General features: G+C 39.5%; 1 protein-coding gene across 5 annotated transcripts in view; it reads right to left on the bottom strand.

Annotated features, from left to right (window-relative positions):
* Positions 1 to 26,192, bottom strand: part of LOC124721852 (tRNA:m(4)X modification enzyme TRM13 homolog) — a 146,061-nt gene that overhangs the window by 86,221 nt on the left and 33,648 nt on the right. For all 5 annotated transcript variants that reach the window (XM_047246986.1, XM_047246985.1, XM_047246984.1 and 2 more), the window contains one exon: positions 16,280 to 16,379. The gene's annotated coding sequence lies outside the window, so the exon portion shown is untranslated. The remainder of the gene's footprint in view (positions 1 to 16,279; positions 16,380 to 26,192) is intronic.

Genomic DNA, 26,192 nt, shown 5'->3' with positions numbered 1-26,192 from the left:
AAATCTAAAAATACTTTACATCAGTTGAGAAATACCCCTCCCCACTAAAAATCGTCAGTCTGTCCTGGTAACCACTTGGCTCACATAATATAGTAAAGTTCACTAGCATCTCCATGTTGGTATTTGCAATTATGTAGAGAAGTCTGTGCCTAAAAGGTACTCTGCTAACATGGCAATACAAGTCTTGCTCACCCAGATTAAGTGCTGCAAAAAATGTATAAAAGTCTGTTAACCATTACATCTAGAACAAATCACTTGACTACATCATTTCATTCATTAACAATATTTCTTAGTGAAATACCTGTGTGAACTTTTGTGGTTGCTGCAAGCATTAACTGTGTTTACCAGACCACACACTGCATTTTTTTTTTTTTTTTTTTTTTTTCCAACTTGTGCCTCGGTGAATATATACAGTGATATTATTAACAAACTGTGATCAACTAACTGTGCTGTGCAAACTGTGATTTGTGATATGAGGAGTTTTATTACAATATTGTCATGGAAATTGACACCGAATGTGTTGTGTAAACAGCAGAATGAAGAACCTGGTCATCCTCCTAATTAATCAATGTGAATTTAATAAATGTGTGAAATAAGTGAATCTAAAAACAATCAGTGGTGTGTCCATTACTGTTTAACATCGTTCAATACCCACAAAGGATTTTCAGCTTCAAATTGATGAACTAGAGAAACCACTAAGAAGATGAGGCTCAAACAAGATTAGTACCAACACAATCTCCCCAACAGGTCAATTCCAGTTAGGCAGAACAATACTGCTGCAGACAGGATTAGTACTGCATTGCCTGGAGGTAATTGCAGCATGTGTTTCTACCATTAGCAATCCTTAAAGTGGCTCACATAATCTGTAACAGATTGACAGAGACCTGGCCAATGATTCCTTTGCCTCAAATCATGGAAGTACTTCAGGAGAGCTGGCCATAGATGAGGTGCAAAAGCAACCACATCCACCCCATGGGATCATAGTTTCTCTTACAAAATTTTCTGTTTATTACTCCAAATTTCCCTTTGGTCAGTTCCTCCTCCTTGGAGGATTTTATTGTTTTCAGCAGAGCTGTATCTTCCCTCTGTTGAGCAGTGGGGATGAAATTAGAAGTTGACTAATGGAGACTTAGGAAGCAGCTGCCATCTTTGGGAAAAAGTTCGAGCCAATAGGAGGGCAACAAGAATGATGTCATCTCAAATTGGGTAGCAGTCAATGAGGAGTCAGCTGGGCATTCAGATGTAGTAGATGCAATTGGTTGTGACAATGCAGAAAATGTCCTTCTGTGACATGTCAGCAACAACAGTGGCCTGTTTGAAAGACACCATAGGATAAAGTGTTTCTATTTTCAAGTGTTATTTACTATTTTGTAAAAATGAGTGACAGGAATGTGAAAGACAGTGTGTTTGATGTTGAGAGACAGGCAGTAGAAATTAAAAGTGAAGCTTGGAAATATAGCAGTTTTAAATCAGAGTAGACTCAGCTCTGAGGAAGTAAATGACAGCCAGGGGATTGATGAAATATAAAATACTGTACTGCGATATAGTGGGTACAGAACATAGTTCTGAAAAGAGGGGAGGAATTAACGTTAAACATAAATTTTATGAGGAAAATCAAACAGTACAATTAGCAAGATATTTAAGACACGAATGAGGAAATAATGACAGTTATGTGTGGCTGTTGAAAGCATTATGCAGAATGAATGAAACAATGGTTAATGACATTGACAGCAAACTTAAAAGAGACATTAGTAATTTAAATACAAAAATGGACAAAAATAATAGTGACCTTAAACAAGAATTTAAAAATTTTGACAAAATGATAGAGCCACTGAAAGCCTGTCTTGAAAATAAGTTATAAAAGACGACTAAAGAAATCAATGTAAAAATAAATATTGTTAGTAAAGAATGTGAAGATAGAAAAGATGAAATTGAAAACAATACTAATAAGGCAATGGAAGTTTCTGTTAATTCTTGTCAGCCTAAGATGAAAGAAGTAGGTCTAACTTGTTCAAATGATGTCAATGAAAAGATTTTCACTGCAAAACACGCACGTTGCTGAGGTTCAGAATCTGGGGGCATTTAAAGAGACTCTTCATATAAAATTTAATGCACATGATGTTGAGACACAATGTTTGCCATTAATGAATGATATTCTTGAGAATGTAGATAACAGTCTAACTGCATGCAAGGTAGAAAACACAGGCTTGCATTTTGTTAGCTGTATCAAGTTTTCAAAGTTTTGATGATGGATTGCTATGTATGTTTGTGCATTGAATTAAAAAATGACTTTAGTTTTTTCCCATAACATCAGAATTTTTTGCGAATCGCTATTTGTCACAATTTGGTGATTTCGGAAAAAAATCACAAATATAAGACATACAGACAGATTTAAATACATAGGAAATGTTCCCATCTGTCAGTTTATGATGAAAATGAATCATTGACAACATAAACTGACAGATGGTAGCACTTTTGTCATTAAATGTTTGTACATCTCAACTGTCAGTGTTGGCACAACCATTTGTATGTGTCCTCCACAATCACAATTGTTTGTGTTCAAGGATATACACTTTTGTTACATTTGTGGTGAGTTAATACTGTCACTGCAAAAAAAAGATATATCACATCATTCATGCAGCAAGTGTACCATGTGTATTTCAGTATAAAAGTAGGAGATCAAGACAAAAATTGGGCACCCCATTATGTTTGCTACACATGTGTTGAGGGACTGGGATGGTCATCAAAGGGTGAACAACATGCTTTCAGATTTGGCATTCTAATGGTCTTTCGAGAGCCACAAAATCATAGTGATGATTGTTACATTTGCTCAACCAGTGTCCCTGGCTTCACATAAAGAATAAAAAGAACACTATCTATCCAGATCTGCCACTGACTTTACAGTCTGTCCCTCACGATTCAGACACAAAAGTGTCTATACAAACAGAACATTCAGAATTTGAATCAAGTGAAGACATTGAAGGTATCAAAGAGGAGTATGAACCTGGCAATCTGCATCACAACAACATACACAAACTGAAATGAACAATTTCATTCGTGGCTTACATCCAACCAAAGATGCTTCAGTATCGCTTGGTTCATGTCTTAAAGACAAGAATTTGCTCACAGCTGGCACTTCGTTTTCTTGGTTCAGGTACATACAAAAAAATTTTATTGCAAACTTTTCAAAAGAAGGAGTCTTAATATTCTGCAATTATGTGTGTGGACTTTTTAAGACATTAAACATTCCATTTAAAAGTACTGATTGGAGACTATTCAACATTTTGTCAAAACCAAGCCTTAAAAGTTGTCCTGCTTCACAATGGAAACAGGTATGTCTCAACACCCACAGGGCATTCAGAACACTTAAAAGAAGAGTATGAAAATGTACAATTTCTTCTCCAGAAAACAAAGTATGATGATTATAAGCAGCTCATGTGTAGTGATCTCAAATTAGTACTGATGATCCTTGGATAGGAAGGTGGGTAAACAAAGTTTCCTTGTTTCTTATGTGAGAGGGATAGCACAGACAGGGAAACCATAGGAAACAGAAAGATTGATCACAACATGCTTTATTGGAACCTAAAGTAAAAAATGTGCTTCAAAAACCTCTCATCAGTCAACATTAGACCTCTTTCCACCTCTACATATTAAATTACGCTTGATGAAGCAGTCTGCAAAAGCCTTGCCAAAAGATGGTAAATGTTCCCAGTACATTTGTAACAAACTGCCGGTCTTATCAACTGTAAAACTAAAAGAGGTTGTCTTTACAGATCCATGCACTGGAAAACTTTGCAAAGAAAGAAATGGAAGCTACTGAAAAAGAAGCCTAGGTCACCTTTAAAGGCACAGTAAGCAAGTTTTTGAGCAACAAGAATGATCCGAATTTCATGTTTATCATTGAGGTTATGCTGCAGAAGCATCAAAATTTATGCTGTTCCATGAATCTGAAGGTTCATTTCCTACATTCATTCATTCCCTATTTTCACATTTTCACTACTTTTCTCAGAATTTGCATGCTGTTGGTTGAGAGATTCCTTCAGAACATCAAAGAAATAGATAAGCATTACCAAGGAAGATGCAGCTGTACAATGATGGTGGACTATTGCTAGATGTTACATCGAGATGATCCCAGAAAGCAGATGCACAGAAAACCCTCAAACAGTGCATGGCTGGTTCAAAGAGATGTTGACACAATGACAAAAATTGTGATTTTTTTGTTTTCTGTATTATATTATATTATTGTCTATCATATGCAGCAAAGTAATATGTTTTATATTAATCAGACCTATTTCCCTCTGTCATTAAGTCTTGTATTTGTGATATTTTTTGACATATACTACATTTGGCAAATCATAATTTGCAAACCATTCTGACATGATGGAACAGAATTAAGGTCATTTTTGGGTTCAGTGCACCAAGATACAGAGGAATCAATCATAAAAAGATACAAAAGAGAACAATTGCAGGCTAGTGTACTTAGCAATTAGGTAAATAAAGAGAAATGAGTAAAGGTTAATGTAAATAATGCTGAAGTGGAATGTGGGCAGGTAAAGAAGGAGACAGTTGCTACAGTAAGCGAATCTGTTGTTAAATTACCAGCAACACATATGACCAGAATTTTTTTTAAATTTGGGAACAAAGTAAGTATATTGTAGAAAGTGGTTTTGAGGTAAATGTGCAAAAGGTATCTTTCACTGTAGATGTTGTGTACAATGTAGTTTATTTGAAAACTGTGGTATGTTTGAAGATATTGTGGTGCATTGCATGCAAATGTTTGAAAATTAAATGTGGAATTTCACCCTATGTTGCAAAACTAGATGGAAGGGCAGGGGGGTCAATTTAATTGTTAATCCATGAACAGATATGGGGTTCACTACTCTTTAGTGAACACACTATGTGTCGAGTAGTGCCTTCCCCAGTTGAGTATGTCCATACTTCCTTTATTGGTACATTGCTTCTCACATCTTTCCTGTTGGATTCTGTCCAAATATGGTTATTTGTCTCTTGCATTTAGGGTTCCGTTCCCAAATCTAAGGCTCAAACTGCTTCTGTCTTCTCTAATGTTTCTGGTCTCTCCTCTGACATGTTTTAGTCACTAGTTATCTGGGTAGCCTGTTGCATTGTACTAGGCTGTGAAAGTAGTATACCTGGTGAGATAATCATTTTATTCTTCATACATCCTCTATCATGCCATCACTGTCAGTGCACATTGTAGGTCATTTTGTATTAAATGCACTACTACTCGGCTTCAGAAAAACTACACACAGGATCGTGCCAGTGTGTTCCTCAAAGGGGGGGAGGCACAAGTGAGTTACTGTGAATGGAAAATTTAATTTTTGGTAAAGCTTATTTCCATATGCGTAAAAACCATGCTCATATAATGAAAGATAGGAGAGAGTATAGGAGATTTTATTTTTATTCTGTACCACTTACAGAATGCAAAAAAAAACAATTATTTTTTGCTGAATTTAATTGAAGAGTAAATAAATGTGTGTTATTTCAATAATTATTAAAATATTGTGTATTGGTGTATATTATTACTATATGAGATGATGGAAGCAAAAGATTTTTTCAGCTAGAAATGTTATGAAAGAATATCTTGTATATACCTGGATTTAGTAATGCTGAAAAATTTGTGTAAATAACTACAGGATTGATTCTAGCTAAATGGTTTGTAAAGTTAAGTATGCTATGAGCAATTGATACAGCAACAATCCTCAAGGAACAACGAATGCAGTTCCATTTGTGTAAATGTTTGAGGCTGAATTTAAAGTCATTGGTTTAAATCAAAGTAAAAATAAATCAGTTTGCTATGGTAATGTTTCAGTTACATAAAAACATCATCAGATTGCACTTCAGACTAAGGTAAAGAGAACTAACGATATTTAAGTACTATTGCTTAGAGCGAGGTTTAATAAAAAGACATAATTGTCATGGAGTAGCCCTTCAGGCTGGTGTCTAGAGAAATATGTTATCTGAAGTAAAGTAAAGCTTTGAATCAGTAATCTTTTGTCTTTTATGTGAAGGAAGAGTGAAGTTTCTTTGTTTTGTTGATGTGGAGCGACATGGAGTGGGGTGTTTTTCTGCGCAGTCATCAGCACCCATACAAAGTTCCAGTTTTTTTCACAGTCCAATGTAGCCACTGTCACAAATATTGATGATGATGATGATGAGGATGAAATGATGAGGACAACACAAACACCCAATTACTGGGCAGAGATAATCCCAAACCCAGATGGAAATCGAACTCGGGACCCTGTGATCTAGAGGCAGCAATGCTAGCCACTAGACCATGAGCTGTGGACAAAATAATGATTGAATATATGTACTCATTATGGTAATGAAGTAGTAATGAGGATGAAAAGCGCTGAGGAACAAAGAACACAGTTCCATTTGTGTACATGTATAGGTATCAGTGGAGGGGGAGTGTTCATTGGGGTTGATGAAAATATTATCTCTACTGAGATCGAAACTGAGTGTGAAGTGGTCATCTGGTCACGTAAAACAAGTCTAGGTGCAACTAAATTTTTACTAGCTACCGAAAACTGCTGTGACAGTTCAAGAGTCATTCAAAGACAGTCTACAGCCAATAGTGCATAAACACCTAGATTGTGCAATACTAGATAGAGGTGACTTTAGCTTACTGAGTATAGACTGGGGCATCTAAGGATTCATTGCAGGGGCTACAGACAGTCTTGTGGAGTGCTCTTGAAGAGTTTTCCAAAACTGTCTTGTGTAGCTAGTTTGGCAATCACAAAGAATGGAAATATTTTAGAGCTTGTAGCTACGAACAGGCCAGATGTTATCTATGGCATCAGTACAGACATGGAGATTAGTGATTATGATGTCACCATAGCAGTTATGGTTACAAAAGTTAATACATTGGTCAAGAAGGCTGGGAGAGTATTTCTGCTAGAAACAAAATAAGCATTTGTTAGCATCTCATATAGACAATGAACTGACATCATTTTAGTTGCAATAAGGCGGACACAGAAGAACTATGGGCAAAGTTTAAACAGATGGTAAATCATGCTATGAACTATCATGTGCCTAGTAAATGGATTAAGGAAGGAAACGGCCCACCATGGTTTAACAACAAAATTCAGAAAATGCTGAGGCTGTAAAGGCTTTTCACTATCAGTTCAAAAGAGAATGCATAAATGACAACAGACAAAGGTTAGTAGTGTGTCGTGTGTCTGTAAAAAGATCTATGCGTGAAACACACAACAACTACCACTGTCACACCTTAGCAAAAGAAGTGGCCAACAACATGAGAAAATTCTGGTCCTATGTAAATTCACTAAGAAAGACGAAAGACCAAGTTTTAAATTTCGCATTTAAGAAACCATTCACGCCAAAGAATGTAAAAACATGGCATCATCTGACAACCACACAGAGTCCTGTGTGGATGACATAATAATAAGCATCCTTGGCGTAGAGAAACAACTGAAACAGTTGAAAACAAGTAAGTCACCATGTATGGGTGGAAACTCAATTTGGTTTTACAAAGAGTACTCTAAGGCATTGGACCCTTACTTCTATTGCATTTATCATGAATCTCATGCCCAGTGCAAAGTCCCAAGTGACCGAAGAAAAGTGCAGGTGACTCCCATACATAAGAAGGCTATTAAAAACAGATCCACACAATTACAGACCAATATCCTTAACATTGGTTTATTGCAGAATTCTTGAACATATTCTGACTTTGAATATAGTAAATGTCCTATAGACCAAAAAACTTATGCCCACAAATCAGCACAGTTTTAGAAAGCATTACTCGTGCGAAACTCAGCTTGCCCTATTCTCACATGATACACTGTGAATTATGGATGCAGGGCAACAGGCAGATTCCATATTTCTAGATTTCTGAAAAGCATTTGACACGGTGCTCCACTAAAGACTGTTAACAAAGTTACAGGAGTATGGAATAGGTTCCCAGATATGTGAGTGGCTAGAAGGCTTCTTAAGTAACAGAACCCAGTATGTTGTCTTCGATGGCGGATGTTCATCAGAGACAAGAGTATAGTTGGATTGTTCGGGGGAAGAGACCAAACAGCGAGGTCATCGGTCTCATCGGATTAGGAAAGGATGGGAAAGGAAGTTGGCCGTGCCCTTTCAAAGGAATCATCCTGGCATTTGCCTGGAGCGATTTAGGGAAATCACAGAAAACCTAAATCAGGATGGCTGGACGCAGGATTGAACTGTCATCACAGACAAGGGTATAATCAGAGTACCCCAGGGAAGTGTGACAGGACTGCTATTATTTCTATATACATAAATGATCTGGTGGACAGGGTGGTCAGCAATCTGTGGTTGTTTACTGTTGATGCTGTAGTGTATGAGAAGGGTGGAAGATGAGTGATGGTAGGAGAATACAAGATGACGAAGAGACACTTTCCAGTTGGTGTGATGAATGGCAGCTAGATCTAAATGTAAAAAAATATAAGTCATTGTGGATGAGCAGGAAAAAAAAAAAAAAAAAAAAAAAAAAACTCGTAATGTTCGGATACAGCATTAACAGTGTCATGCTTGACACAGTCATGTCATTTAAATATCTGGGGATAACACAGCAAAGCAATATGAAATGAAACGAGCATGTGAGGACTGTGGTATGGAAGGTGAATCACTGACTTCGATTTATTGAGAGCATTTTAGGAAAGGGTGGTTCATCTGTAAAGGAGACTGCTTATAGGGCACTAGTGCGATCTATTCTCCAGTAGTACTGGTCAAGTGTTTGGGATCCGCACCACATCACATTAAAGGAAGATATAGGTGGGGTGCTTGATTTGTCACCAGTGGTTCAAACATCATGCAAGTTTTACAAAGATGCTTTGGGAACTCGAATGTGACTCCCTGGAGGGAAAGTGATGTGCTTTTTGAGGAACACTACTGATAAAACTTAGAGAGCGGCATTTGAAGCTTTTGCACAAGGACCATGAACATAAGACACAAGAAATTAGGGCTCATATGGAGGCATACAGACAGTCATTTTTCCTTCACTCTATCTGTGAGTGGAAGAGAAAAGGAAATAACTAGTAGTTGTACATGGTACCCTCCATCATGCATCATATGGCAGTTTGCAGACTATGTACATGAATGTAGATGTTGATTATTATGTGAAGCAGTGAAGATTAAGGATTCTGTCTATTCAGCACTTCTTCAGTCAACAGATCTATAAGGGAAGAATTTAATAAGAATGTACCGGTATACGTGAATAAATGATGGCATCTAACTATGTGATGGCAAATATGCTTTTTATTGTGGTGAGACACCTACAAAATCTGAGGCAATAGTTAAGTAATATACATAATTCATGGCACTGTGAATAGTAAGTTGAAAGAAATCCTAGCCTATTTAACAGCTGATCAAATATGTATTATTGCACATTCTATTTTCATAAAAATACACTGTCTAATCACAGTAATGTGACTACTAGTAAAAACATGAATAACCACATTTGCAGTGCAGATCACTGTGAAACTTGCAAGATGTGAGTCAGTGAGGTGCTGAAAGGTATCAACAGAGGCGTGGAGCCATGCCAACTTGAGTGCCACAGCCAACTGCACTAAGTTTCGCAAGTGAAACACAGATTCTTGATTGGGTTTAAACCCGCAGAGTCTGGTGGCCACGGGAGTATGGTAAACTTACCCTGGTGCTCTTTTCATCCATGCACATACTGTGATCTGTGTGACATATTGCATTGTCCTGCTGGTAGATGCCATCATGCTGAGGAAAAACAAACTGCATGCTGGGGTGGTTACGGCCCTCAAGTATAGATGCATACTTCTGTTGACCCACTACACTTTCCAGAAGAATGAGATCACCTAAGGAATGCCATAGAAAATTTCTCAGACCATAAGACTCCTTCCTCTGCCCTGGACCCTTCTGACAATTGCTGCCACCTTGTCTGTCTTCAGATGTTCCAAACAAGTGGAGTATAAAATGTGACTCATTTGAGAAGGGTACCTGTCACCACTCAGTGGACATCCAGTTGCAGGATTGGTGCACAAATTCCAGCCTTCATCACCAATGAACAGCTGTCGGCACAGAAACGTCAAACAGGTGCCTGCTGCATAGGCCCATACACAGAATATTCATTGAGGAGACACTATTGGTAGCCCTGGGTTCATCTAGGTGGTCAGCTGCTCAATAGTTGCACATCTATTTGCCAGTACATATCTCCGCAGCTGTTGTTCAAGCCTGTCATCTATGGACCTTGGTGCACCACAATTACCGCAGCGCGAGTTTTGGATGGCGTCATTTTGCCATGCATAGTACCTTTTAACCGTGGCGGCATGCAAACATTTTACAAACTAAGCAGTTTTGGTAATGCTTCCACCCTTGTCCCAAAAGTTTGGGACGTCAAATAAATTGCTCAATGTACACATTACAATAACGACTGCACTGCTGTCTGAATCCCAGACACATTTTACATACCCTCCACTGCTAGTGCTGCCACCTGCTGCCTGCAACTGGTTATCGCACTTTGACATCGAACACAAGCAGTGGTCTCATTAATGTGACTGGACTGTGTATAATGCTTAACTAATTCATGAAGTAAAAACCTGGGATACTTGTTTTTATTTAAGTGATGTAAAATAATGATGCCTTCAAAGAAAATGAATTAAATGTAGTATTCTAACAGGAATAAACATCAGGGAAGGCATAATTTTTGGAGTAATTAAGTAAAGATTGAGAATTTTAGTAATTTTTATTTTACTTCAAGAGAAATGGGTGACTGAGAACAGCTTCCATTAATTCATAATTGTTTAAAAAATGTGTTATACCTGTAATCCATTATTTTTTCCCAGGAAATTAAACTGGTGTCTTTCAGGCTTATAAACAAATTTTGTTATTTGTCTAATATAGAATATTTTGTGTATTTTTTCATGTATATGGACACAGAGTACTGTTAGAACCACAGATACTGACAAAAGATTTCTCCCCTGTCCCCCCAAAATGATTGTGCCATGGGCGGTGGGGGATAGGGGGGGGGGTGTATGGGTGAAGACCCAGACCCTCTGACTGGTTTTGGGAAGGGAGGGTATTCAGCAGTGTCAATCGTGATGTCACTGGAGGTGTAGATGCTGTAGAGTACCCCTAATCACTGCAGATGCAGAAGGTAGTGCCTGGGCATCTGTGGGAAGCCATTGACAATTACCAATGGTACTAGCCCTGGGGCCTTGTGGTCACCGGAAGGGGGAGAAAGTGGATGCAGATTGCCACCTGTGCTCCAGACCAGAACTGGCTGTGGTGGCAGCACTTTACCTAACACACATAACGAATGCCATACTAAAACACCAACACTTCCCCGCCTTTTGGAAGACGGCCAAGGTCCTGATGTTCAGGAAGCCAGGGAAAGACCAAAATTACTGACCCATCAGCCTTCTGAGCTCGCTCAGTAAGATTGTTGAGAAGGTGATTCTCAAACGCATCACTACGCACTGCATAACAAATGACATCCTGAGACCGGAGCAGTTCGGCTTCAGGAATCACCACTCCACAACACAACAACTCTTACGGGTTGTTGAACATATAACACATGGCTTCAACATAAACAAAGCTACAGGGGCGGTGTTCCTGGACATCAAAAAGGCTTTCGACCGTCTATGGCACAACGGCCTCATTCGCAAACTCAGCAACGCGAGATTCCCCGACAGGCTGGTGCGTCTAATACACTCATACCTCACAGACAGGAGTTTCAACACTGACGTGCAGGGAAAACAATCAACACGACAGCAACACACAGCACAACGATGGCAATCTACGCGGATGACACAGCCATCCTCGCGCAAGATTGGAAACCATCAAACATTACGTCACGCCTACAGACTGCACTCAGAGTGGCTGAGCCTTGGTTGGAGAAATGGCGTGTTAAGAGTAAACATCGACAAGTGCGAAGCCGTTCTGTTCACTAGAAAACCGAAGCAATTGCGCAAACACCGATACTGCAGACCAATAACTCTACATGCACGCCCAATACATTTCCGTGAGAAAGTCAAATACCTCGGTGTCTGGCTGGACCGGAAATTACTCTGGGGGAACCACATACAACACATGATCAACCGAGCTAGCGCGAGGGTCAAACAGCTCTACTCTATGCTCAACAGGTGTAGCACACTGAACAGAAGGGTGTCGAGGTCCATGTACATGACACTTATCCGACCCCCGATGATGCACACAGCTCCTGTCTGGGGATACGCTGCGCCTACACGCCTGCGCCGTCTGCAGCCCATACAAAACAAAGTACTCAAAATCATAAGCAATGCTCCATGATACACACGCATCGCGGACCTTCACCGGGAATACCGACTTGAGACTCTCACGGAGGTAATCCACAAACTCACCACAAGACTATACAGAAACTCCAGACATTCGCAGAACCCGTTTATTCTGAATCTGGGGAACTACGACCACAACTATAAATGGAAACATAAAAGACCAAAAGACATACTTGTAAGGACCTAACATCTATGGCCAAGCATACGCAAACATAACGGTACAGGTGAGCCCCTGTTAATCAGACGCCATTACCGGATATCCAGCTGGAATACACTGCCGAGTAACTGGCACCACACAGGGAAGCCGTACCATACACTGCATGCAGACAAGCTCCACACATCCCCCACACAGTGAGATGAGCTATGGCGATATCCCACTACTGTAGAACGATCTTGATTGTTCCAGGAATGTAGCGGCTGCAGCAACTGGGATACATCACCATCGCTTGCCACAGTAATGATGCATGATACCCATACTAACAAATCCAACCTTGCATGAACTATCGCAGCTAGTAAGCCACTACTGTTCTTACTACCCATCCCACTGTCACAGAGGTTTTTTCCCCACGGCACGAGCCTTGGCACTTTTTTCCCTCTGCTCTTCAAATCGCTACCCTCACTTGCGTTTCATCCACTATCTATCACCTGATGGACCGTGTTAATGAGTAGTCTTACCTAGACGCACGGATAACATCACAGCCCAGCATCCTGTGATCCACTTACTAGATAACTAACATGTTTACGGAGGTGACAGTAGAACTTTTGGTTTGGTCACCACATTGGTGCGGGCGTGGAGGGGCCCCATCTTTATTTTGCCGGTGTCCAAGCCACAGTACTCCTGTAGAGGCAGACCCACACAGCTGTGCCAGGTGCGTAATGCTGGGACAGCCAGGAGTGGGTTGCGGGAGGGGCCGCCATCAGAAAATGAAGCAGGGTTCACAGTTGCCGCCAATCGAGCAGCTCAGCAGGATTATGACCGTGCAATAGATACTCAGAAACAACAGTGTCTGTAGCAAAGGCACATCACCCATCGTGCTGAAGCAGGTTACCTATCATATGTTCAAAGGTGGCTGGAGCATTATATAGTGCAAACGGCATAATTTTAAACTCATAGAGGCTGTCAGCAGTTATGAAGGTAGTGTTTTCCCATCTTTTCCCAGTCAGCTTTGTCAACCTTGATTTGCCAATAACCTCTCTCCATGTCCTTCATATATATGAATGCTGGTTAATTGGTGTATAGTCCTGTGTCGATACGGTTGTCGATATGGTGTTCCACCATGTGCCTCTTAGTATGTCTTATCTTCACTTCTGATTTCAGAGCATCCAAAAATTAAAGCAGGATGGCTATCACTTGCCAACATTGTTCTTGGTGAGGCCAGATCCTATTGGCAGTTCAGTAGTAGCATCCTCTCCTGTGTTTTCTGTAGTGGAGGTGCAGCATGGTTCTTCGTTGTTGACACTAAACAGCCCTTCCCATTCTGGTTCGGCTGTTCCTATGCACATACCTTTAGGGATGAGTTATGGTTGCTCATAATAGTTCTACTTGACCACTTACTATGCTCACATAAATTTCTTTTGTGGGCTAGGTAGCTTTTTGTAATTGACAAAAGCTTCACAACCTAACTGAGTCTCTCAAATGAAGACTGGAATTGTCTTAGTGATGAACAAGACATTACAATCTTTTTAATGGCAACAACCACCCAGAGCAGTCTTGGTTATGTGTGCTTGCTGGAATGTCTTCATCAACTTTTCACAGTCTCTCACTGTTTATGACAGCTGCAAGAATCCCATCCAAGAATTACATCATAGCTACAGTCTCTTAAAATGACGAATTTGAAGGGCTGTGTTCTGTGGTTGGTAGTTAGTCTTGCAATACTTGCTCTTGTTGGCTGAATGTATTTCCCATTTCCAATCTTCAGCACAATCACTCTCATATCACGAAGCAGTCTTCTTTAGCTGATGGCAATACGTATATGACATTATTAAAAAAAGCCCCTGAGTTGACTAACATCTAGACTGTATGGCCGTCAATGAGATTTACTGTCATCTCGGTAATTGTTGTACATGGAGGATTTTCATGTGTGGCAGCCTTACCTCCACTGATGGTCACCTGGCTTAGTTTCCCTGAATTTGGTGATTCAGCAAGCAGCTGTTAACTCTGCACAGCAACAAGGAACAGCTATGGCATGTTGGGGAGTGACTTTGTCCATGGTGAAGTGATGTTCTTTGGTCCACAGTTTAGCTATAATCATCTGCAGCTGACTGGTGTGAATAGGACTGTTGTTGATGGTTGACATCTTTTGGCAGAATAGTCATTGAACAGTTATCTTATTTCTCTGCTGTAACACACAATGTATTCACAGTGTAACTAGATTGGTGTGTTGTCCTCCGTTCCCAAATGCCTGTTCTTCTGCCAGAGTTTTTACCTGGCAAAGGGGTTGGTTGTACCTGCATCGGTTACATGCTGGGTTGTCATTTGGTGGTGGTAACGTACATCCACGGTCAGCGTGACGGATTGTCAATCCTCTGGGCCCGGGTTCGAATCCCGGCTGGGTTGGGGAATTTTCTCCACCCACGGACTGGGTATTGTGCTGTCCTCATCATCATCCTATCATCCTCATCGACTGCAGGTCACTGAAGTGGCATCAACTTGAAAGACAGGCACCCAGCGAACAGCCTACCAGACCTGTTGGGGGGGGGGGGGAGATAGCCGTACGATTAAATAAAAAAAAAAAAAAAAAAAAAGTACATCCGAGTTGGTAAGTCCATTATTCATGCTGCATTCAACTGGTGGTGAAGATCAGTGCCAACATTCTTCAACATTCCCTATTACCTCCTTACACACAAGGTCAATGTTCATGAGCGCTATATCTTGGGTATTCAGTTCGACAGTTCTGGCTGCCATAAAATGCTGTATCTCTTCTCTTACAACTTGGTGTATGAGAGAAGTGAGGTCACGGTGGTCATCCATACCTGGCATAGAGACCACGAGTCGAACATACCTCTTTTGTCTGATTTCTTTCTGTTGCATGCCTTCAATGTACTGGCACCACTTGATGAATTCTTCTGTTGTTGTGAGATTCTTTACCAAAACAGTTTGGTTCATGTCTTCTGTGACTCCTTTATTAAAATGTAAGATCTTGTCGGCTCTTATCATATTCAGATTAGCAATGTAGCAAATGGCCAAAACCTTCTGTACGAATGACTGTTGTTTCAGCATGATGTTGGGCCCTATTCTTTAATGGTTCTTCTGCTAAGCAGACTTGCTGTTGTTTTTCACCAAAGGTTTTCTTCAGTTTGGCCTGGAATTTATACCAGCATTTGAGTTTCTTTCTGTTTCTTTGTCTCGATCAAATTCTTTCAGCCATTTTGTCAAGTCTTGACCAGTATCTCTGGATAACTCTGATTGATGCCTGATGTACAGCTAACTTACCGCTGGCTTGGAATCTATTGGTCTCATGAATATATAGACCCCATGGGAATGATGTGCTGTTTCTATTCTAATTCCTGCCTACGAATGCAACAGCTCTTACATTGCCTAATTGGAGCCACAGTGATATAGGTGTTCTGAAGTACCTGGTGTTTATACCAAAGAATGTTACACCATAACCACACTGAAGTCCAAATACGAAAGCTGAGTCATCACTGAAATACAACATTTGGCACTGAAAGCATGTTGATTAAGAACACCAACATTCAGTCACAGCAGAACCGAACTTCTGGATGGACAGTGGAGCTATTTCTACAAACATTGAATATTCTGAAATGCTGGTATTTATACAAACAACAAATATTCCAGAATGTACAAGCATTTCAAACATATTTCAAGAACCTTCCAGAAATGAAAAATACTAAATAACAAACAATTGCTGTGCACTGGGGGTTGAACTGAAGACCAGCAGCATGCCAGACAGCGATGCTGATTACTACACCTAACACCATATTTCATGCACCACAGCTCAGGGCAACATTACAAAAAAGTAGTTAATTCCTACCTTGTGATAATTTTAATCCTGTGTTTCCCCAAGTCCACTGTGTTCTTTTCCTTTATATCAGCCACTGATGCTAATGTGCTGCACCCACAACTTGGTCAACCTGTAATACACATAATTCCTAATCAGCAAAGGTAAAAAATCTGAATATCGTCAAACAACAAAGAAGAGATCTCAGACAGTTATTTGATAATAGTTGTGTGGTAACTTTTTTACATGGATTCACAACTAAACACAAAGAAGTACATTTTGTACACATTACAGAAAGTCTCATTTCAAAGTAGGTCATGGTCATCATCCACAACTGCAACAGGGACCAAATTCAGCAATCAAACACTTAAAGTGATGGAAACCAGTATATGTTGTCCGCAATAGTGCAAGTTCATCAGAGATAAGGGTGTCATCTGGAAAGACCTAGGGAAGTGTGATAGGACCACTATTATTTTCCATATACATAAATGATCTAGCAGACAAGGTGGGGAGCAATCTGCAATTGTTTAATGATGATGCAATGGTTTATGGGAAGATGTCATTTTTGAATGACTGTATGATGATACAAGATGACAGACAAAATTTCTGGTGGGTGTAATGAATGGCAGCTAGCTCTAAATGTAGAAAAATGTAAGTTAATGCGGATGAGTATAAAAACAAACTCATAATGTTCAGAAACAGCATTAGTAGTGTCCCGCTTCACACAGTCACATCGTTTAAATACTGGGATGTAATGTTGCAAAGCAATGTGGAATGGAAAGAGCATCTGAGGATTGTGGTAGGAAAGGTAAATGGTCAACTTCTGTTTACTGGGAGAATTTTAGGAAAGTGTAGTTCACCCATAGGGAAGACTAGTATGACCTATTCTTCAGTACTGCTCAGGTGTTTGGGATCCACACCATGAGAGATTAAAGGAAGACATCGAAGCAATTCAGAGGCGTGCTGCTAGACTTGTCACCGGTAGGTTCAAACAACACGCAAGGGTTATGGAAATGCGCTGGGAACTCAAATGAGGATCCCTTGTTGGAAGGCGATGTTCTTTTCATGGAACAATATTGAGAAAATTTGGAGATACAGAATTTAAGCTGACTGCAAAACAATCCTACTCCCACCAACATATATTTTGCATAAGGAATATGAAGATAAGATACCAAAAATTAGAGCTCATAGGGAGGCATATAAACAGTCATTTCTCCCTGATTCTATTTGTGAGTTGAACAGGAAAGGATAGGGCTAGTAGTGATACAGAGTACCCTCTACCACACACCATATGATGGTTTCTGGAGTATGTATGTACACGTAGATCAAAGAATTTGTAACTTATCCAGTTTGTTTAAAGCGGCAGCAGCACCAGCATGTCCCCCATGACATTGCAGTTTAAGAATTAAAACATAAGCCATACACACACATGCAATTTCACACTTAAAGGTCCAGTCTAACAAGTATGTGATAGATAGTTGACTGTAGGTTTATCATAGGAACCATCCCCACATTCACCTGAAGCTACTTATGGAGGCCATGACCTAAATGAAGATGGCTGGAATGGACTGAGCCTCCATCTTCTGAATGCGCCAGGAAAGTCAGTTTAAAACAGTGAAACTCATCTGAGTTATCCCTAGTGCACAATACTGTTTTGTGTAAACATTCTTCCAAAGAAGTTATTTTATTATGTAAAAAAGTATTGGTACCCTGTTCATTCACTTCTCAACACTCATCACTCCACATACTACACACACTATACACAAATTAGTTCATAATGTAAAAATTTAGTGCTACACTGTTCATCAGCTTTGCTCACTCCAGTAAATTGTCTACATCTGATTGATGATACTAATAATAATCCTAATGACAATAATAATAATAATAATTCCCGTGGAGGCCTGGGAAAAGAATAGGCCTCTGGTATGTTCTGCCAGTCGTAAAAGGCGACGAAAAGAACAAACCACTAATAGGGCTAACCCCCCTTTTAGTGTGATTAGTTGGCTCAGGACAGAACTAAAGAAGCCTCGGACAAGCGCCGTCATGGTCGGGGACAATGGTAATGACACTGCTAGCCAACTGGAAAATGATTCAAATCCTAATAGAGGTGTTTTGCAGGATATGCTTCCTGCAACCACCCTAGAAGGAAAACAAAGACAGAGGATGAGATGGTCAGATGAAGTTAATCGACACCTCATGTTCTGTTATTACCAAGCAACAAACCTAGGAACCAACACAACTGGATACAGATCACAAGTATACACAACATTTATTACCAGATACCCAAAATTAAAATTTTTAACAGAACAACGACTAGCTGATCAGATCCGTGTAATAATCAAAAATAACAGGATACCCCAGACAGAATTAGAAAACATCAAGCAACAAGTACAACAAATACTGGAACAAAATAATGTGCAATCAGAAGAAGAAGAAAATTCAGTAATGGACTCAAACATCCCAGAGCAAACAAACAAAGAACAACACGCATCAATTAAACAGTCAGAGGAAAACAAAATCTTAAGACAGCCACCAGAACAAGCACAAATAGAACACGAAGTGACACACATGTTAGATATAGAAGAGAAATTTCAGCTGACATATATAGAATACAAAGACACAAATACAGACATTGGACCATTCTTGCATAGACCGCCAAATAACCCACAAGTCGAAACAACAATAAAAACTATCAACACAATCATACACAACAAAATAAACGAAAACACAACTATGGAAGAGTTACAACTACTGGTTTATATAGGAGCACTCACTACACTAAATATACACACTAGGCAGAGATCAGAACCAACCAACACACAGAAGAAACCCACAAAACCAGCATGGCAACACAGGCTACAGATCAGAATAGAAAAACTGAGAAAAGACATCGGACAGCTAACACAATTTATAAGAAATGAAATGTCAGAAAAAAACGAAAAAGGTTAGGTAAAATCTCACAACAAGAAGCGATAGAGCAATTAGATGAAAAGAAGCAGAAATTACAAGCATTGGCCAAACGACTTAGAAGATACAAAAAAAGTGAAAATAGAAGGAAACAAAACCAAACATTCAACACAAACCAAAAGAAATTTTACCAGACAATAGATAACAAACACATTAAAATAGACAATCCACCAAACATAACAGACATGGAACACTTCTGGAGCAACATATGGTCAAACCCGGTACAACATAACAGGCATGCACGGTGGATACAAGCAGAAACAGATACATAGAAGATGATACCACAAATGCCTGAAGTGATAATTTTGCAACATGAAGTCACCCAAGCAATTAATTCTACTCACAATTGGAAAACCCCTAGAAAAGATAAAATAGCAAATTTCTGGCTAAAGAAGTTCACCTCAACACATTCACATCTAACTAAATTATTTAACAGTTACATTGCAGACCCATACACATTCCCTGATACACTTACACATGGAATAACTTATCTGAAACCTAAAGATCAAGCAGACATAGCAAACCCAGCTAAATATCGCCCCATAACATGCCTACCAACAATATACAAAATATTAACTTCAGTCATTACACAGAAATTAATGACACATACAACACAGAACAAAATTATAAATGGAGAACAAAAAGGCTGTTGCAAAGGAGCACGAGGATGTAAAGAGCAACTGATAATAGATGCAGAGGTGACATATCAAGCTAAAACTAAACAAAGGTCGCTGCACTACGCATACATTGATTACCAAAAAGCTTTTGATAGTGTACCCCACTCATGGTTACTACAAATATTGTAAATATACAAAATAGATCCTAAATTGATACAGTTCCTAAACATAGTAATGAAAAATTGGAAAACCACACTTAATATCCAAACAAATTCAAATAATGTCACATCACAGCCAATACAGATTAAGTGTGGAATATACCAAGGAGACTCATTAATTCCTTTCTGGTTCTGCCTTGCTCTGAACCCACTATCCAACATGCTAAATAATACAAATTATGGATACAATATTACTGGAACACACCCACACAAAATCACACATTTGCTATACATGGATGATCTAAAACTACTGGCAGCAACAAATCAACAACTCAACCAATTACTAAAGATAACAGAAGTATTAAGCAATGATATAAATATGGCTTTTGGAACAGACAAATGTAAGAAAAATAGCATAGTCAAGGGAAAACACACTAAACACGAAGATTACATATTGGATAACCACAGCGACTGCATAGAAGCGATGGAAAAAACATATGCCTATAAATATCTAGGATACAGACAAAAAATAGGAATAGATAATACAAATATTAAAGAAGAACTAAAAGAAAAATATAGACAAAGACTAACAAAAATACTGAAAACAGAATTGACAGCAAGAAACAAGACAAAAGGTATAAATACTTATGCTATACCAATATTGACCTACTCATTTGGAGTAGTGAAATGGAGTAACACAGACCTAGAAGTACTCAATACACTTACACGATCACAATGCCACAAATATAGAATACATCACATACATTCAGCAACTGAAAGATTCACATTAAGCAGAAAGGAAGGAGGAAGGGGATTTATCGACATAAAAAAACCTACATTATGGACAGGTAGACAATTTAAGAAAATTCTTTATAGAACGAGCAGAAACTAGCAAAATACACAAAGCAATCACTCATATAAATACATCGGCTACACCACTGCAATTTCATAACCACTTCTACAATCCTTTAGATCACATAACATCAACAGATACGAAGAAAGTAAATTGGAAAAAGAAAACACTACATGGCAAGCACCCGTATCATCTAACACAGCTACACATCGATCAAGACGCATCCAACACATGGCTAAGAAAAGGCAATATATACAGTGAGACAGAAGGATTCATGATTGCAATACAGGATCAAACAATAAACACCAGATATTACAGCAAGCATATTATTAAAGATCCCAATACCACAACAGATAAATGCAGACTTTGCAAACAACAAATAGAAACAGTAGATCACATCACAAGCGGATGTACAATACCAGCAAATACAGAATACCCCAGAAGACATGACAATGTAGCAAAAATAATACATCAACAGCTTGCCTTACAACATAAACTTATAAAACAACATGTTCCCACATACAAGTATGCACCACAAAAAGTACTGGAGAATGATGAATACAAATTATACTGGAACAGAACCATTATAACAGATAAAACAACACCACATAACAAACCTGACATCATACTCGCCAATAAAAAGAAGAAATTAACACAACTAATCGAAATATCCATACCCAACACAACAAATATACAAAAGAAAACAGGAGAAAAAATTGAAAAATACATCCAACTGGCTGAGGAAGTCAAGGACATGTGGCATCAGGATAAAGTTGACATTATACCAATTATACTATCAACTACAGGAGTCATACCACACAATATCCACCAGTACACCAATGCAATACAGCTACATCCAAACTTATACATACAACTACAGAAATCTGTAATTATTGACACTTGTTCAATTACCCGAAAGTTCATAAATGCAATGTAACATATACTGTACAGTTAAAAGGAAGTCACGCTTGATCAAGGTCTGCGTCACCTTCCATTTTTAACCAGACATAACGTCTGAGACAAGAAAGAAATAATAATAATAACAAGTTCTGTACTTTGGAATGATTTTAAATGTCACCAGACGGTCTTTAAAAGTCACTGTAAATTTATTTGATATTAAAGTCAAAAGCACACAGTACAACCACAATGGAAGCCATATATTTTCAACTGTTATCTCCAAATTGAATTTTATAGCAAGAACCATGTATTTTGGTATTCTTCATTTCCATCTCCACTAAACATTAGTAAATGGCTGTAAACTGTCTACACACTGCAGTGCTTCTGTTGTGTAAATGACATCAGTCACATCACTAAGCCTTCCACAGAAATGAACTATAGTTTAGCATGTAACTAACAAAGTAAATCATAAATAGCTATTAATACTAGGTACACAAAGTGAAAAGGAAAACACTGACGATGGTTGGTAAATCAGGGCAGTGGTACACAGAAACAAAACTGAAACTGATTATCTTCTCATGGCCAGGGTTCACAGCCATGTAGAACTTTTTAAATGACATCATATTCACCACTGACTGTCAATATCTCTTCGAACAAATAGCAATTTACGTGAGAGATGTTACCTCTGGTAACAGTTCAGCTAATTTACATCATTTCACAATGCACTGAGCTTCGAACTCGTTTGATGTTAGTGAATTTCGACAGTGAAAAGGTTAGTTTGGATGATGACATGTACATATTCCAGATGATTTTAAAGTCTGATGTGATGAAGCAAAACCTTTTGCAATAGCACATGATAATGGTCCAAAGGTCAAAACTGCAATTGTGAAATAAATACTTTCTACAGTCAATGGCGAATATGATTTCCTTCAACAACACAGAAACTATATCCTCTTTTCTTCATAAACAGTGAAAAAGTACATTGCCCAGTCAAATTAACATAATCCCATGTCAAAAGCTGAAAACCTAACTTTTGCAGTGCAGATCACCATGGAACATGCAGGAACAGAGTCGATGAGGTTCTGGAGGGTACCAACAGGATGTGGAGCCACACTGACTCCAGTGCCATGGCCAGCTGCAATAGGATTCTCAATTGTGGATGCATGGATAAAACAGCCTAATCGAGGTGGTCCCACAGTCTCTCAATTGGGTTTAAATCTGGGGAGTTTGTTGGCCAGGGGAGTATGGTAAACTCATCCTGGTGCTCTTCCGAACCACTCACATACACTGCTAGCTGTGTGACCTGTTGCACTGGCCTGCTGATAGATGTCATCATGCCAAGGAAACAGCATATAGGGGTGGACATGGTCCCCAAGGATAGATGGATAGTTGCGCTGATCCACTGTGCCTTCCAGAATGATGAGATCATCCAGGGAATGCCCTCCAGCCTAGGCTATTCCAAAAATTGTTGCAGGCTACTTGCTTTAAAACACTTCACACTGTACACATGCACGGCCATCTGTCCAATGGAGCATAAAATGTGATTCGTCTGGAAAAGCCACCTGTTGCCATTCATATTAGATGAGAATTGTGGTACCGGCATGCAAATTCCAGTCTTCGTTGCTGTTGAACAGCAGTCAGTATGTGTGTATGAACCAAGTGCGTGATGAAAAGACCCACATGCATAAACATTCACTGAACAGTCACTGAGGAGACACTGTTGGTAGTCCCATGGTTAATTTGGGTGGTTCATTGTCCAACAGTTGCACATCTATTCGCCTATACACATCTCCGTAGCTGTCGTTCACCCCTATCATTGATGGCCCAAAAGCTAATGATCATACCCTTTTGGACATCAGATTAATCACTTCGTTAATGGACAATGACAATGACTGCACTGTTCTTTACATCCCCCCACATGCTTTATATACCCTCCACTGCTAGGGCTGTCACCTGCCATCAGTGAGTGGTTATTGCACACAGACATTACATTAATTTCACTAGACCATGTAAATGAGTGTGAATCTGTCAGAGTACTACGGACAGATTTGGACCTACAACTGAAGTTGGATGCACACAAAGTGCAGCTGTGCACTAAATTATAGCTGGTAATTTACTTACTATGCAGATGAAAACTCTTTGTCAGTAAGGAACAGCTTATGTCTTCATGTTATGCTTCCTTCATCTCTCACTTAACACATGGAAATGGTGCATTATGCCTTTGGGGGGACTTCAAAAACACAGTACATGCTTTTAAAGCCATTCTGGTATTAAATACTCCTTATAGCCTCTATTAATATAATAGTTTACCTTTCGGCATGCTAGTGCAGTAGAGATCTTTCAGAAATTTCTAGAATTACTATAAACATTTGACTACTATAAACATTCCACAATGTGTCAATTGCCAGGGTGTTACGTAGTGACAGGAAAAACTCAGGAGGAGTATTTGTTGAATCTCCAACAAGTATTTTCAGCCCTTTTGAAAGCCAAGTTAAAGTATTATTCGTCAAAATGCTCTTTCTTTCAGGGTACTTTTAAGCATATACGGTATATCCTCAGCCAGGAAAGACTTGAACCAATGTCAGAGAATGTGGCACCCATTTACTTTATTCCAGTACCAAATAACACAAAGGATTTATAGGTTTTCTTGTGGACTGGCAAGACAGCCAATCCACTAGGAGGAAACCGAAAGGCACGCGTTAAGCTCGCGCAGGCTGGCGTGAGGTCTGGAACAGGACAAGTAAATGAGACTAACAAAAATAGTACGTAGCTGCTGGAATACTTAACTTTAATCCATTATTGGTAAACATCGCTCTTGACGGTACATGTTTTACAGCATCAATAGTAACTGGTAATGGCGCCTTGCTAGGTCGTAGCAAATGACGTAGCTGAAGGCTATGCTAACTGTCGTCTCGGCAAATGAGAGCGTAATTTGCCAGTGAACCATCGCTAGCAACAAAGTCGGCTGTACAACTGGACGAGTGCTAGGGAGTCTCTCTAGACCTGCCGTGTGGCAGCGCTCGGTCTGCAATCACTGATAGTGGCGACACATGGGTCCGACGTATACTAACGGACCGCAGCCGATTTAAAGGCTACCACCTAGCAAGTGTGGTGTCTGGCGGTGACACCACAGGTTTTTAGAGGCAAGGTTACGTACTATGCCCTATGTATCCCTACAATTGTGAAAATATGCTATCTTTTGACTCTACTCTGGAGAAAAGGAATCCCTTTCTAGTGGTCCATGGATTGTCCTTAAGCTGAAGCAATGTCTCCCAATTGCTCAATGCCTAACCTGGTATCAGCTCATTTACTGCTTATGTTAGCCATGGATATGTCACCATATGGTATCGGGACTGTTCCACCATATAAAAATGGTTTGAAATGGCCTATCACATCCACCTCTAAAATGCTCACCACAGTAAAGAATAATATTCACAGATCGAGAAGGAAGCATTGACAATTATTTTTCATAAGTTCCACATTTTCATGTATGGCAACGAATTTAATTTGGTTACATACACTTCATATGCCATTGTTGTCCATATTTGGTCCTAAGTCAAAGTTGCCTGAATGGACATCTTAGATGTTACAATACTGTGCTCTTTTCTTATCAAAATACTAATATTCCATTCATTATCATCTTTTTTCATCTCAGCAACTGAATGCTGACACACCGTCAAGATTCCCCGTGGGAGTGGATGAGAAATTTGATACGCAAACCACTGCTTTCCCACACTGATTAATAATCAGAGCAGTTGGTCACAGAATTTCCCATCACTTCCAAGGATGTCACAGCTGCCATATGAAGATCCACACCGAAGACAGTTTTTCCAGTTAATACAAATTAGCCATAAATGCAAACATTTTAAGTTAGGCTTTACTGTGACTGTTGTTTGGTTGGTTGGTTTAATGATTAAAGGAATGAAACTACAAGGTCATCAATTCCTCCTACATGGAACAGGCAGAGCAACAACACTATGCATAAAAGAAGAACCTAGTGCATGACACCCAAGGCAAGAAAACCTCCTGGTCTATTGAAGGTCAAAAAGGCCCAGATAAAGGAACAAGGAAGAAGAAAAGGGGTAAAGAAAGAAAGGTAGGCAAGGAGCTCTGTCCAGAGAACAGCTGGAGGCCCTTAAGGGCAGAAACTGCAATGGGGAACATATGCCCCCCCCCCCCCCCCACACACACACACACACACCTACCAAAGGCACCCCAGTAAAGACTAGTGACATGGACATGGTGAGAGAAGCAAAGGAAAACACAGGCGGAACACCAAGTCAGACAGAACATGCAAGAAAGAGAAGAGAAGCTAAAGAACAGGTAGGATGGCTGGGACAGACCACCAATCCCATATAGCTATTGCCCAATTGGGTCAGAGGAGGCAACAAGCTATCCTGACAACCCCCAAATGGGCCAACAAGACTGAGGCACCTTCAGAAAGAAAGTGGCAA

The sequence above is a fragment of the Schistocerca piceifrons genome, chromosome X (assembly GCF_021461385.2).
Source record: "Schistocerca piceifrons isolate TAMUIC-IGC-003096 chromosome X, iqSchPice1.1, whole genome shotgun sequence".
Classification (NCBI taxonomy): domain Eukaryota; kingdom Metazoa; phylum Arthropoda; class Insecta; order Orthoptera; family Acrididae; genus Schistocerca; species Schistocerca piceifrons.
The sequence above is the reverse complement of the archived record's forward strand: the minus strand, read 5'-3'. Positions and strand labels throughout refer to the sequence as shown.